Here is a 14,733-nt window from a genome sequence, read left to right as displayed (position 1 = left end):
TTAATAACTCCTTATTTATTAATTGAAACCAAAAAGAGGTATATCACTGTTAATGATAAAATTGAATAAAAAATTCCAATTAGAAATATATTGTAATTAAGCTGCTAACTTAATTTTTAGTGATTTATTATCATTAAATATTTTCTTTTAAATTTAATTTATATAGTTTATTAAAACATTACATTTTCATTGTAAAAATAAAAAATTTTTTTTTTATAAATAAATTCTTATTTAAAGATTTTTTAATCACCTTAATATCTTCAATATTATACTCTTTATTTAAGCTATTTAAATTAAATTATTAAAAAAATAAATATAAATATTATTCATAAAATAAATCTAAATAAATAAATTTTAAAATTATTTATTTGATAAATATAATAAATAATAGAATTATTTTTTTATAATATAAAATAATCCTTGTCCTCTATATATTTCTCTTCAACCTAAATCAATATTTTTATATAATATTTGCCCCATTTTTAAAATAAAAATAATTTATCCCATATGTAGATAAATTTGGTAAAAATCATATTATAACATAAAAATATCTTAATTCATAAAAACATAAAAATTTATTTAGTGAATAAATTTTTATATTTCTAATTAAATAACCTAATAATAAACCAAATAAAGTCACATAAATAACTATTATTTTTAAATTAAAAGGCAAATAAATTATATAAGGATAACAAAAAATTATTCATCTTAATATTCTCCCCGAAACTAATCTTATAAATAATAAAATAATTATACTTTTTAATATAGTATAATCCTCATCATATAAATTATAAATTGATAATAAATTAAAATCATTAATTATTAAATATATTAATAAACGAATAGTGTAAAATATTGTTAATCCAGTTGAAAAATAATATAAAAAAAAAATCAATATATTTAAATTTCTTATTCTTACTATTTCTAAAATAATATCCTTAGAATAAAAACCTGCTAAAAATGGAATTCCACATAAAGCTAAATTTGAAATATTTAAACATAAAGAAGTTATTGGAATATAAATTCTAATTCCCCCTATTATTCGAATATCCTGATTATCATTTATTATATGAATAATTACCCCGGCACATATAAATAATAAAGCCTTAAATATAGCATGAGTTAATAAATGATAAAAAGCTAAATCATTAAATCCTATTCTTAAAATTCTTATTATTAAACCTAATTGTCTTAATGTTGATAAAGCAATAATTTTTTTTAAATCAAACTCATAATTAGCACAAATTCCTGCTATTAATATTGTTAAAGAAGATAATAATAATAAAATTTTTAAAAAAATTATTTCAACTAATAAATTATTAAAACGAATTAATAAATAAACCCCAGCTGTTACTAATGTAGAAGAATGAACTAAAGCAGAAACAGGAGTAGGTGCTGCTATTGCAGCAGGTAATCATGAACTAAATGGAATTTGAGCTCTTTTTGTTATAGCAGCAATAATAATTAATAAACCAATAAATTTTATTGAAAAATCATGTATTATTAAATTTAAATAAAAAATATAATTTCAACTTCCATAATTTATTATTCATGAAATCAATAATAAAATTATTACATCACCAATTCGATTAGATAACGCTGTCAATATTCCAGCATTATAAGACTTCATATTTTGATAATAAATTACTAAACAATATGAAACTAATCCTAAACCATCTCACCCTAATAAAATTCTAATTATATTTGGTCTAATAATTAACAAAATTATCGAGAAAACAAATATTAAAACTAAATAAATAAATCGATTTAAATTTAATTCTGATCTTATATATCTTTTTCTATAATAAATAACTGAAGAAGAAATTAAAGAAACAAATATTATAAATAATAATGATATTCAATCTAATAAAATTGATATAACAATTCTTATAGAATTAAAAGAAATAATCTCCCACTCAAAAAAAATTACTAAATTATTTATAATAAAATAAATTACTATAAAAAAATTAATTAATATAAAAAAAAATAAAAAAAAAAAACTAATAAGACAAATAGAATATTTTTTAATAACTTAAAATGATGATAAATATCATATTTTTGACTCCACAAATCAATATTTTTATTAAATTATTTAAGTAAAATCAAATTATTCTATAATCAATTTTTATAACTAAAATATTTAATGGTAATCAGTGCAATATTAATATTAAATATTCTCGAGAAGTTCCTCTATAAAATCTATAAATTCTTATATTATACTTTCCATGTTGAGTAAAAGAATATAAGTATAATCTATATCCAGCTCTAAAAAAAGAAATTATTATAAGTATAATTATTCTTCACCAAGATCATCTAACTAATCTATTAATTAAACTAATTTCTCCTATTAAATTTAATGATGGAGGAGCTGCTATATTTGAAGATATTAATAAAAATCATCACAATCTTATTGAAGGTATAAAATTTATTATCCCTTTATTAATAAATATTCTTCGTCTATTTAATCGTTCATAATTAATATTAGATAAACAAAATATTCCAGAAGAACATAATCCATGACCAATTATTAAAATATAAGAACCTAAAAATCCTCAATAATTTATTGTTATCAATCCCCCAATTACTAATCTTATATGAGCTACAGAAGAATAAGCAATTAAAGATTTTATATCAATTTGACAAAAACATTTTAATCTAATAAAAAATCCTCCAATTAATCTTATTACTACTCAAATATATCTTCATCTTAAATTTATTTTTTGTAAAATTATTAATATTCGTAATAATCCATATCCCCCTAACTTTAATATAATTGCAGCTAAAATTATTGAGCCAGAAATAGGAGCTTCAACATGAGCTTTTGGTAATCATAAATGAACAAAATATATAGGTATTTTTACTAAAAAAGCAAAAATTAATCTTAAATATAATATAATTAAATTATAATCATAAAATTTTATTATATATATAATTATAAAATTTATTTCCTTATAAATATAAAAAAATTCCTATTAATAAAGGCAAAGAAGCAAATAATGTATAAAATAAAAGATATATACCAGCTTGAATTCGCTCAGGTTGATACCCTCATCCAATAATTAATATTAAAGTAGGAATTAATCTTCCCTCAAAAAATAAATAAAATAAAAATAAATTTATAGTTCTAAAAGTTAAATATAATATTAATATTAAAAAAATAATATTAAATAAAAATAAATTTTTAAAAAAATTATTTTTATTTAATCTTTCTCTAGCTATAATTATTAAAAATGTAATTCAGATTCTTAATAAAATTAACCCATATGAAATTATGTCACAACCTAATATATAACTTAAATTAAAAAAATTTATAATAGAAACTCTTATATTTATAAATATAAACATTATAAATATAAATATAAACTGAACCATTCAAAATATATTATATTTTAAACATATTGGTATTATAAAAATTATTATTATTAAATATTTTATCATTAAATTAAATTAAAACTTTGAAAATAATCATTCCCATGAGTTCGAATTATTGAAACTAAAATTGATAAACCTAAAGCCCCTTCACAAACTGAAAAAACTAAAAAAACCATTAACATATATATATTATAATCAACTATTATTAAATATAATAATATAAAAAAAAAAATTCTTAAAACAATAAATTCTAATCTTATTAAAACAATTAATAAATGTTTTTGTTTTGAAACAAAAATTATATTTCCAATAAAAAATATAATAATAATTAAACTTATATTTATCATTTGTTTTTATAGTTTAAAAAAAAACTTTGGTCTTGTAAACCAAAAATAAGATTTTTCTTTAAAAACTTCAAAGAAAAAGATTATCTTTATCTATAATCTCCAAAATTATTATTTTTAAAAAAACTATTCTTTGAAATTATAAAAATTTTTTTATCTAATTTAATTATATTTATTTCTTTTTTTATATTTTTTACTAATAACCCTTTATCAATAGGATTATTTATTTTAATTCAAACTTTATTAACTTGTATTTTATCTGGAATAATAATCAATACTTATTGATTCTCATATATTTTATTCTTAATTTTTTTAGGAGGTTTATTAGTTCTATTCATTTATGTTTCAAGAATTGCTTCTAATGAATTATTTAAAATTTCAATCTTTAATAAAATTTTTATAATATTAGGAATTATTTTTTTATTTATATTATCATTTTATTTTAAAAATAATTTATTTTGAATAAATTTATATTTTAATGATGAAATATTAAATTTTTTTAATTTATTTATATTTTCAAATAATGAATATAATTTTAATTTAACAAAATTATATAATGAACAAACTTATTTTTTAATAATAATATTAATTATTTATCTATTTATTACTCTTATTGCAGTAGTAAAAATTACAAATATTTTTTTTGGACCTTTACGTTCAATTATATATAATTTTAATTACTAATGATAAATTTATTTAAACCAATTCGAAAAATTCATCCTATTATAAAAATTATTAATGGATCTTTAATTGATTTACCTTCTCCATCTAATATTTCTTCATGATGAAATTTTGGATCTTTATTAGCTTTATGTTTAATAATTCAAATTATTACAGGATTATTTTTAACTATATATTACTCAGCAAATATTGATATTTCTTTTTATAGAGTAAATTATATTTGTCGAAATGTTAACTATGGGTGATTAATTCGTACTTTACATGCTAATGGAGCATCTTTTTTTTTTATTTGTATTTATTTACATATTGGACGAGGAATTTATTATGAATCTTTCAATTTAAAATTAACTTGACTAGTGGGAGTAATTATTTTATTTTTACTAATAGCTACAGCTTTTATAGGTTATGTTTTACCTTGAGGTCAAATATCTTTTTGAGGGGCTACAGTAATTACTAATTTATTATCTGCAATTCCATATTTAGGAAATATATTAGTAAATTGAATTTGAGGAGGATTTGCTGTTGATAATGCAACTTTAACTCGATTTTATACATTTCATTTCTTATTTCCATTTATTATTTTAATATTAACTATAATTCATTTATTATTTCTTCACCAAACTGGATCTAATAACCCTTTAGGAATTAATAGAAATTTAGATAAAATTCCATTTCACCCATTTTTTACTTTTAAAGATTTAATTGGATTTATTGTATTAATTTTTTTTTTATCTTTATTAACTTTAACAAATCCATATTTATTAGGAGATCCTGATAATTTTATTCCAGCTAATCCTTTAATTACCCCAATTCATATTCAACCAGAATGATATTTTTTATTTGCTTATGCAATTTTACGATCAATCCCTAATAAATTAGGAGGTGTAATTGCTTTAGTTTTATCCATTTTAATTTTAATTATTCTACCATTTACTTTTAATAAAAAAATTCAAGGTATTCAATTCTATCCTTTAAATCAAATTTTATTTTGATTTTTAATTATTACTATTATTTTATTAACTTGAATTGGATCACGACCAGTAGAAATACCTTATATTATTACAGGACAAATTTTAACTTTAATTTATTTTTCTTATTTTATTATTAACCCAATTTTAAATAAATTTTGAGATAAATTAATTTTTTACTAATTAATGAGCTTGTTTAAGCATTTGTTTTGAAAACTTAAGAAAGAATAAATATTCTATTAATTTATACTAAATTTATTTTATTAATTTAATAATATTTTTAAACCTAAAAAAAATAATAAATAATTTAAAGAAATAGGTAAATATCTTTTTCAACATAAATATATTAATTTATCATAACGATAACGAGGTAAAGTACCACGAACTCAAATAAAAAAAAAAGAAATAAATACTAACTTCAAATAAAATAATAAATTTAATTCATAACCTCCTATATTAAAAATAATAAATAATATTCTTATAAATAAAATTCTTGAATATTCAGCTAAAAAAATTAAAGCAAATCCCCCTCTTCTATATTCAATATTAAATCCTGAAACTAATTCTCTTTCCCCTTCTGCAAAATCAAATGGAGTTCGATTAGTTTCAGCTAATATCGAAGAAAATAAACATAATCTTAATGGAATTATTATAAAAATAAATCAATTTAAAAATTGATATTCTCTAAATTTAATTAAATTTAAATCTATAATTATAATAATTCTTGATATTAAAATTAAAGATAATCTAACTTCATAAGAAATTGTCTGAGCAACTGCTCGTAAACCTCCTAATAACGAATAATTTCTATTTGAAGATCAACCAGCAATTAATAAAGTATAAACCCCAACTCTTGTGCAAGATAAAAAAAATAATAAACCTAAATTAAACATAATTATATTAAATAAATAGGGAATCACTATTCAAATAATTAATGATAATATAAATCTAATAATAGGAGAAAAATAATAAGAAAAATAATTTGAATAATTTAAATATACTTGTTCTTTTGAAAATAATTTAATAGCATCAGAAAAAGGTTGTAAAATTCCTATAATTCCTAATTTATTAGGTCCTTTACGAATTTGAATATATCCTAAAACTTTTCGTTCTAATAAAGTTAAAAAAGCAACCCCAATTAAAACCCCAATTAATAAAAATAAACCCCCAATTATAATATTAATAACATCAATTATTATCAATACTATCTATATAATAAATTATATATAAATGAATTCTAAAATCATTACATTTTTCTGCCAAAATAGTTTATATAAATATTAATAATATTCTTAAAATTAAATTATTTATAATATTTGATCCTTTCGTACTAAAATATTTTTTTTTTATTAAAAGATAGAAACCAACCTGGCTCACACCGGTTTGAACTCAGATCATGTAAGATTTTAATGATCGAACAGATCAAAATTTTAAACTTTTGCATTTAAATTTTATCTTAATCCAACATCGAGGTCGCAACCTTTTTTTTTTATTTGTACTAAAAAAAAAAATTACGCTGTTATCCCTAAGGTAATTTTTTCTTATAATCATAATTTATGGATCATTTATTCAATTATTTATGTTTATTTTTTAAAAAAAAGTTATTTTAATTTTTCTATCACCCCAATAAAATAATTACAATTATTTAAATTTATTATTATATATTAAATATTAAAAAATTATAATTATAAAACTCTATAGGGTCTTCTCGTCTTTTTAAATTATTTTAACTTTTTAATAAAAAAATTAATTTCAATTTTTAATTTAGAGACAGTTTATATTTCATCAAATCTTTCATACAAGTCTTCAATTAAAAGACTAATTATTATGCTACCTTTGTACAGTCAATATACTGCAGCCCTTTAATTTTTAAATCAGTGGGCAGATTAGACTTTAAATTATTAATCAAAAAGACATGTTTTTGATAAACAAGTGAATATAAAAATTTGCCGAATTCCTTTAAATTAATTTTAATTTAAATTTAATATGTAAAAATTTAATATACTAATTTTATCATTATTTCTAATTTTTTTCTGTTATAAATTATATTTTTATAAAAATTTAAATATAATTTTAAATTTTATTTTTTCTTTTTAAAATTTTTTATAATAAATTTTATTTTATAAACAATATAAATTTTAAAAATTTTAAATTTAATTTAATATATATATATATATATATATATATATATATATATATTATAAAAATTTAAATTAAAGCTTATCCCTTAATATATTTAATTTTAAAAATTTTTTAATTAAATAAAAAATTAAAAAATATTTTAAATTTAAAATTAAATTTTTTTCTAAAAAAACTAGATATATTTAAAAACGATTAACATTTCATTTCAAATTAATTATTTAAAATAATTATTCAACATTAAATTTTTTAATTAATTAACTCTTTTAAATTCGAGATTTTTTTAACTAATAAATATTTTTTAATAAACTCTGATACACAAGATACAATAATTAAAATTTACTTTTTAATTAATTAATTTTTCAAATTTATTTCAAATTTCTTTTTCAATACTATTTTATTATAAATAATTATATTTTTTCTCTAAAAAATACTTTAACATCCCCCAATATTAAAAATTTTTTTATTAAATATAATTTTTTTAATTTTTCCCCTCAAATTAATTATTTATTATAATATCTTTTCAATGTAAATGAAATACTTTATTCAAGCTCTAATTTGATCATTCTAGAAACACTTTCCAGTACCTCTACTTTGTTACGACTTATTTCAATTTTTAAATGAAAGTGACGGGCAATATGTACATATTTCAATTATTAATCATTTTAACAAACTAATTAAAATTACATTTAAATCCACCTTCAATTTTATATTAAAAAATTTATTTTCGTTTAAATAAATTTATTGTAATCCATCTTAATCTTAATTATAATCTGCATCTTGATCTGAATTAATTTATATTTAAAATTTTAAAATATTATTTTTATATAAAAATATTTTTTTAACAATGATATACAAAATTTTTTATTAAGTAAATTTATTCGTGGATTATCAATTACTAGACAGATTCCTCTAAATGAACTAAAATACCGCCATTTTATTTAAGTTTCAATATTTATTATTTACTATTTTAGTATTTAAAATTAAATTTTTAATAATAGGGTATCTAATCCTAGTTTATAATAAAATTTACTAAATCATAATTTTTATATAAATTTTAATTAAATTAAAATTTCACCTTATAATTTAATATTTTTTAAAATAATATTATTATTTATTATTTACTGAATTAATTTAATTTAACTTTTGTTTAACCGCAACTGCTGGCACAAAATTAGTTATTAATTTTTTTATTACTAAATCTTAATTTCTTAAATTTTTAATATTAATTACTACAAAACATTATTAATTATTTTTAAAATAATTAAAATTATTCACTAAAATTTATATGTAAAATAAATTAAAAATAAATTATTTAAAATATAAAATTTTATCTATTATTATAAAATTTTATATAGAATTTTTTTTTTTTTTTTTTATAAATTAAATTTTTAATTGTATATATTTATATATATATAATAATAAATTTAATTAATATATATATATAAATTAACATTAATTATTAAATTTTTAATATTTCTATTTCTCCTATTTTTATAATATCCATATTGAAAATTAAAATATATAATAAACAATTATTAATTAATTAAAAAAAAAAATATTATAAATATAATATTAATTAAATAATAATTTATTAATTTTAAAAGTAATAATATATTAAATTATTTAATATAATATTTAAATTAATAATTAATAAATTAATTTATATATATATATATATTTATAAATACACACGTATATATTTGAATATCTTTTATTTTTTTTTTATTTAAATATAAATTTTATTTAACTATATATATTAACCATATTTAATATTTTTTATATTAAATATTATAAAATTTAAAAATAAGCTAAAATAAGCTTTTGGGTTCATACCCCAAATATAAAGGAAATCCCTTTTTTTTAAAAATAAAGTGCCTGATAAAAGGATTATTCTGATAGGATAAATTATGTAATTTTTTACCTTTATTATATTTTATAGAATTAAACTATATCTAATAATTTCAAAAATTATTGTGCATCTTACACTAAAATATAATTTTTATATAGTGAATTTAAATTCGTCTTTAGAATATTTTATTCTTATTTTTTATTTTATTAATTAATAATTCAAATAAAATATTTTTCTTATTTATTTTATTTTTCAGAACTATAATTTCTATTTCATCAAATTCATGATTAGGATGTTGAATTGGTTTAGAAATTAATTTACTTAGATTTATCCCCTTAATCTCTTCCCCCAATAATTTATTAAATTCAGAAGCTTCCTTAAAATATTTTCTAACCCAATCTATTGCATCAATTAATTTTTTATTTTCTATTTTATTAAATTTATTTTTTATAAAAATATTTATTAATGATTTTTTATCGATTATTATAAATTCCGCAATATTAATAAAAATAGGTTCTGTTCCTTTTCATTTTTGATTTCCTAATATTATAGAAGGATTATCATGATTTAATAGATTTATTTTAATAACATGACAAAAAATTTCACCAATAATTTTATTATCTTATAATATAAATTTTAATTTTTTAATTTTTATTATAATTTTTAATGTTATAATTGGAGCTATAGGAAGATTTAATCAAACTTCTTTACGTAAATTAATAGCTTTTTCTTCAATTAATAACATTGGTTGATTAATTTCAGCTTTATTAATTAGAGAAAATTTATGATTAATATATTTTTTATTTTATTCAATATTTTTATTTATTTCATGTTTTTTATTTTATATTACCAATATTTTTTATATAAATCAATTATTTAATTTTAATTATAATTTCTTAATTAAATTTTCAATTATAATTAATTTTTTATCATTAGGAGGATTACCTCCATTTTTAGGATTTTTTCCTAAATGAATTATTATTAATTTTTTAATTAATAATAATCTTATTATTATTAATTTTTTTTTTATTATAAGTAGATTAGTAATATTATTTATTTATATTCGAATTATTTACTTTTCATTTATATTTTTTTCTTTAAAATTAAAATGAATTAAAATTTTTATTAAAAATAATTTATTTTTTTTAATTTATTTTTTTAATTTTCTTTCTTTATTAGGTATAATTATTAGAACTTTATTTTTTATTTAATTTAAGGTTTTAAGTTAAATAAACTAATAATCTTCAAAATTATTTATAAAGAAATTCTTTAAGCCTTAAATTAATTTATCAAGTTTTAATAATTTTATTATACCTTAAAATTTGCAATTTTAAATCATATTTGAATATAAAACTTAATAAAAGAGAAATTTCTCGTTAATAAATTTACAATTTATCGCTTATATACTCAGCCATTTTATTAGCGAAAATGACTTTTTTCAACAAATCATAAAGATATTGGAACTTTATATTTTATTTTTGGAATTTGAGCAGGAATAGTTGGAACATCTCTTAGTATTTTAATTCGAATAGAATTAGGAAATCCAGGATCATTAATTGGAGATGATCAAATTTATAATACTATTGTTACAGCTCATGCTTTTATTATAATTTTTTTTATAGTTATACCTATTATAATCGGGGGATTTGGAAATTGACTAGTTCCATTAATATTAGGAGCTCCTGATATAGCTTTCCCCCGAATAAATAATATAAGATTTTGACTTTTACCTCCATCATTAATTTTATTAATTTCAAGAAGAATTGTAGAAAATGGAGCAGGGACAGGATGAACTGTTTACCCCCCTTTATCATCTAATATTGCTCATGGAGGTTCCTCTGTTGATTTAGCTATCTTTTCTTTACATTTAGCTGGAATTTCCTCAATTTTAGGAGCAATTAATTTTATTACAACTATTATTAATATACGAATTAATAATATATCATTCGATCAATTACCCTTATTTGTTTGAGCCGTAGGTATTACAGCTTTATTATTACTTTTATCTTTACCAGTTTTAGCTGGAGCTATCACTATATTATTAACTGATCGAAATTTAAATACATCATTTTTTGATCCTGCAGGAGGAGGTGATCCTATTTTATATCAACATTTATTTTGATTTTTTGGACATCCTGAAGTATATATTTTAATTTTACCCGGATTTGGAATAATTTCTCATATTATTTCTCAAGAAAGTGGAAAAAAGGAAACTTTTGGATGTTTAGGAATAATTTATGCTATAATAGCAATTGGATTGCTAGGATTTATTGTATGAGCTCATCATATATTTACAGTAGGAATAGATATTGATACTCGAGCATATTTTACTTCAGCTACTATAATCATTGCAGTTCCAACTGGAATTAAAATTTTTAGTTGATTGGCAACTTTACATGGAACACAAATTAATTATAGTCCTTCAATATTATGAAGTTTAGGATTTATTTTCTTATTCACAGTAGGAGGATTAACAGGTGTAGTTTTAGCTAATTCCTCAATTGATATTACTCTTCATGATACTTATTATGTAGTAGCCCATTTTCATTATGTTTTATCTATAGGAGCTGTATTCGCTATTCTAGGAGGTTTTGTTCATTGATATTCCCTATTTACCGGATTATTATTAAATCCCTATTTATTAAAAATTCAATTTATTTCCATATTTATTGGTGTTAATTTAACATTTTTTCCTCAACATTTTTTAGGATTAGCTGGTATACCCCGTCGTTATTCTGATTATCCAGATAATTTTATATCATGAAATATTATTTCTTCATTTGGTTCATATATTTCATTATTTTCCATAATTTTAATTATTATTATTATTTGAGAATCAATAATTAACCAACGAATAATTCTATTTTCATTAAATATACCATCCTCTATTGAATGATATCAAAATTTACCTCCTTCTGAACATTCTTATAATGAACTTCCTATTTTAAGAAATTTCTAATATGGCAGATTATATGTAATGGATTTAAACCCCATTTATAAAGGAATATCCTTTTTTTAGAAATGGCAACCTGATCTAATTTAAATTATCAAAATAGAGCTTCCCCATTAATAGAACAAATTATTTTTTTCCATGACCATACATTAATTATTTTAATTATAATTACAATTTTAGTAGCATATTTAATAATAAATTTATTTTTCAATAATTATATTAATCGATTTTTATTAGAAAGTCAAATAATTGAATTAATTTGAACTATTTTACCAGCTATTACTTTAATTTTTATTGCACTTCCATCATTACGATTATTATATCTTTTAGATGAACTTAATAATCCTTTAATTACATTAAAATCAATTGGACATCAATGATATTGAAGATATGAATATTCTGATTTTAATAATATTGAATTTGATTCATATATAATTCAATCTAATGAAAATTTAAATAATTTTCGACTTTTAGATGTTGATAATCGTATTATTTTACCTATAAATAATCAAATTCGTATTTTAGTTACAGCTACAGACGTAATTCACTCGTGAACAATTCCGTCATTAGGAGTAAAAATTGACGCTAATCCAGGACGATTAAATCAAACTAGATTTTTTATTAATCGTCCTGGAATTTATTATGGTCAATGTTCTGAAATTTGTGGAGCAAATCATAGTTTTATACCTATTGTTATTGAAAGAATCCCTATAAAAAACTTTATTAATTGAATTAATAATTATTCATTAGATGACTGAAAGCAAGTACTGGTCTCTTAAACCATTTTATAGTAAATTAGCATTTACTTCTAATGATAAAGAATTAGTTAATAAATAACATAAATATGTCAAATTTAAATTATTACTTTTTGTAATATTCTTTTATTCCTCAAATAATACCTATCAATTGAATAATTTCATTATTATTTTTTATTTCTATTTTTATTAGTTTTATAATTATAAATTATTTTATTTTTAATTATAAAAATAATTTTAATTTTAAAAAAATTAATAAAAATAATTTAAAAAAAAAATTTTGAAAATGATAAATAATCTTTTCTCAATCTTTGATCCTTCAACAAATTTATTTAATTTCCCATTTAATTGAATTAGAACATTTATTGGATTATTATTTATTCCTTTTTCTTTCTGATTTTTTCCTAATCGTCATTATTTATTATGAAATTTTATTTCAAATAAACTTCATAATGAATTTAAAACTTTATTAGGACCAAATAGAATTAATGGATCAACTTTTATTTTTATTTCATTATTCTTTTTTATTTTATTTAATAATTTTTTAGGTTTATTCCCATATATTTTTACTAGAACAAGTCATCTTAATATATCCCTTTCATTATCATTAACATTATGGTTAAGATTTATAATTTATGGATGATTAAATAATACACAACATATATTTATTCATATAATTCCTCAAGGAACACCAACTATTTTAATACCTTTTATAGTAATAATTGAGACTATTAGTAATATTATTCGACCTGGAACTTTAGCAGTTCGATTAACAGCTAATATAATTGCAGGTCATTTACTTTTAACTTTATTAAGTAATACAGGTATTAATATACCTAATTATTTATTAATTATTTTAATTATTATCCAAATTTTATTGTTAATTCTTGAATCTGCCGTAGCAATTATTCAATCTTATGTAATTTCTATTTTAAGAACTCTTTATTCTAGAGAAGTAAATTAATGTCTAATCATAATCATCCATATCACTTAGTTGACTACAGACCTTGACCCTTAACAGGAGCTATTGGAGTAATAACCTTAGTAACTGGTTTAGTTAAATGATTTCATAATTTTAATATAAACTTATTATTTATTGGATATATTATCGTATTATTAACCATATTCCAATGATGACGAGATATTTGTCGAGAAGGAACATTCCAAGGAAAACATACTATTATAGTATCAAAAGGTTTACGATGAGGAATAATTTTATTTATTATTTCTGAAATCTTTTTCTTCATTTCTTTTTTCTGGGCATTTTTTCATAGAAGTTTATCCCCAAATATTGAAATTGGATCAATTTGACCTCCTACTAATATTTTAGTATTTAATCCATTTCAAATTCCTTTATTAAATACTATTATTCTTATTACTTCAGGAATTACAGTAACATGAGCTCATCACGCTTTAATAGAAAATAATTATACTCAAGTTTCACAAAGATTATTTTTAACTATTATACTTGGATTTTATTTTACTATTTTACAAGCATATGAATACTTAGAAGCTTCTTTCTCAATTGCTGATAGAATTTATGGATCTACTTTTTTTATAGCAACAGGATTTCATGGTTTACATGTAATTATTGGAACAATTTTTCTTTTAACATGTTTTATTCGTCATATTAATTTTCATTTCTCAAGAACTCATCATTTCGGATTTG

The 14,733-nt window shown here is 18.3% G+C and overlaps 1 pseudogene across 1 annotated transcript; it reads left to right on the top strand.

The window, feature by feature from the left end:
* Positions 1-2,359: 2,359 nt before the first annotated feature.
* LOC146526331 (cytochrome c oxidase subunit 1 pseudogene) lies at positions 2,360-13,053 on the top strand (annotated as a pseudogene). Its single transcript, XR_014879434.1, has 2 exons — positions 2,360-2,416; positions 10,780-13,053. The product of XR_014879434.1 is annotated as a cytochrome c oxidase subunit 1 pseudogene (transcript).
* Positions 13,054-14,733: the final 1,680 nt, after the last annotated feature.

The sequence above is a fragment of the Heliconius melpomene genome, unplaced genomic scaffold (genome assembly GCF_056956725.1).
Source record: "Heliconius melpomene rosina isolate 202511_hmr_F unplaced genomic scaffold, ASM5695672v1 ptg000096l, whole genome shotgun sequence".
NCBI classification, from domain to species: Eukaryota; Metazoa; Arthropoda; class Insecta; order Lepidoptera; family Nymphalidae; genus Heliconius; species Heliconius melpomene.
The sequence above is the reverse complement of the archived record's forward strand: the minus strand, read 5'-3'. Positions and strand labels throughout refer to the sequence as shown.